Source organism: Babylonia areolata, chromosome 22, assembly GCF_041734735.1.
Source record: "Babylonia areolata isolate BAREFJ2019XMU chromosome 22, ASM4173473v1, whole genome shotgun sequence".
Classification (NCBI taxonomy): Eukaryota; Metazoa; Mollusca; class Gastropoda; order Neogastropoda; family Buccinidae; genus Babylonia; species Babylonia areolata.
The window spans coordinates 24,414,675-24,417,174 of NC_134897.1; positions in this window are offsets into that span (position 1 = coordinate 24,414,675).

The following is a 2,500-nucleotide window of genomic DNA, read 5'->3' on the forward strand; positions in this document are numbered from 1 at the left end:
CCGGGGGATTTGTCAGATTCTGCACCGACATTTTGAAAGGGCAATGCCTAGTTTAGAACTTTTGTGTAATGTATTGTATTGTATTATTTGTATCGATATGTGTGTGTGTGTGTGTGTGTGTGTAATTCGAGCTGCTGTCCCCGGGGAGAGCGTGTTCTCACATTAAAACACAACTCATGATTTTTTTTCTTCTTGTTTTCAAGTGTGGTGGGTTATTTTGTTTTGTTTTGTTGGTTGTTGTTGTTGTTGTTTTTTTGTTGTTGTTGTTGTTTTGTTTTTGTTTTTGGGTTTTTTTGTGTGTGTAAGCTATCGAAAGTGGATTTTTTTTCCAACACAAATTTCTGCCAAGGAAGAAAAAAAAAAAACCTTTTTTTTTATTCTCAAAGATTCTTTTACGGTGCGCTAAAGGCAGTTGCATGCTAGCAGCAGCACACGTGACCTCGTTTTATCGTCTCTCCTGAAAGGCAAGAAGCAACCCTTACCCAAACCCAAACCACCAGGACTTAGATGAGAGGAAAGCAGACAGGCCCCGGACTAGACCGGGTTGTACGAGGGGCGATCTTTGCAGAGCTTTGTTTGCTTCTGATGAGTACGGCCAGTCCTCTCTTCTCCTCTACACAGACCCCTCGGATGTCCAGTGGGTGTCTCAATGACCCAACCTTTAGCTTCCGTCGTCAGAATTGTGGTATTCTTTGTCAACATTCACCTCTTCAGTATAAGAGCCTTCCACTTGCAATATTTTGATGATGGTAATTGGGGTGAAACGCTGTTAACGTCGTCTCTTTCGCCGTTCGTATGGAGAGAGTGAAATGTCACAAGTACTACAGTCCTAGAATTTACCGTGGAGTAAGGAACATTCCGTAAAGTCCTTTCTTTTTTCTTTCTTTCTTTTTTTCATCCTAAATTCATTAACTTATTTTTACCGGTAATTTGTGTGTGTGTGTGTGTGTGTGTGTGTGTGTGTGTGTGTGTGTGTGTGTGTGTGTGTGTGTGTGTGTGCATGAATGAAACGATGTTATAACCATTAATTGATGTTGTAACCCATTTTCAGTGGATTTCGACTCATGTACGTTATTAATCTTTACTCATATTGTGATGCTGCCGGAACAGTCTTAGTTTGTATTTGTATTTGTATTTCTTTTTATCACAACAGATTTCTCTGTGTGAAATTCGGGCTGCTCTCCCCAGGGAGAGCGCGTCGCTACACTACAGCACTGCCCTTTTTTTCTTTTTCTTTTTTTTTGTATTTTTTCCTGCGTGCAGTTTTATTTGTTTTTCCTATCGAAGTAGATTTTTGCCTACAAAATTTTGCCAGGAACAACCCTTTTGTTGCCGTGGGTTCTTTTACGTGCGCTAAGTGCATGCTGCACACGGGACCTCGGTTTATCGTCTCATCCGAATGACTAGCAAACTCAGCTCTGCTTTTAATTAAGTTCGCTCATGGATGCAGCCCACCCTCTCGGTCCGAATGTACAGTACATTTATTTCGGATTTGAACCCGTGAACACTCGCTTTCTGGTCGGACGCGTATTACCACGGGGCTAACGTGGGCTCCACGTTTTCAACACGCGATCAGTGGCGTCGGACTAATCAGTAGAGCGTGACGTTTGTGTGTGTGTGTGTGTGTGTGTGAGGGGGAGACGGAGAGGGAGTGAGGTTGTGGGTGTGGTTCGAAGGTGGTTGGTATGAGTCAGGGGTTCAGTTATGTGACTGACCGAATAGTTTGTAAACGCCGTTGTCGTTGCCTAGGATGGGATGTGGGGGGAGGGAGGGAGCGAGTAAGGGGTGGTTGGTGTTGGTGGTGATGGTAGACGGATTAGAGAAGGGGGGGGGGGGGGGGGCGGGGGCTTTGGGGGGGGGGGGGAGCGGTCTGTTGTTGGAATGTAACGTTGTTTTTATTGGAGAGAGTGAGGGGCGGGGATCTGTATAATGGTTAATTGTCTGTAGTTGTGAGAACGGAAGACGTTTTTGTAGGGTGTGGCGATCTGGGGTGTTGTTATTCGTTGCTTTCTGTTACAATGGGAATTCATTTGCAGCATAGTCTTAATGTGTGAATGAATATGACTCTCAGAACTAGAAGACATGGTAACACTGGCTCGTAGTGCGGCAGCCCTTGGGGGCTAGTTGGCCTTTGGGAACCAAAGTCATTCGGATGAGACGATAAACCGAGGTCCCGTGTGCAGCATGCACTTAACGCACGTAAAAGAACCCACGGCAACAAAAGGGTTGTTCCTGGCAAAATTCTGTAGAAAAATCCACTTCGATAGGAAAAACAAATAAAAACAGCACGCAGGCAAAAAAATAAAAAAAAATAAAAAATGGTGGCGCTGTGTTATAGCGACGCGCTCTCCCTGGGGAGAGCAGCCCGAATTTCACAGAGAGAAATCTGTTGTGATAAAAAGAAATACAAATACAAATACAAAAAACCATCCCCAACGCCGACTGCCCGCCCTAAAACTCTCTTGGCCGAGAGAGTGGGGATGTAACTTGTGCAAGACAC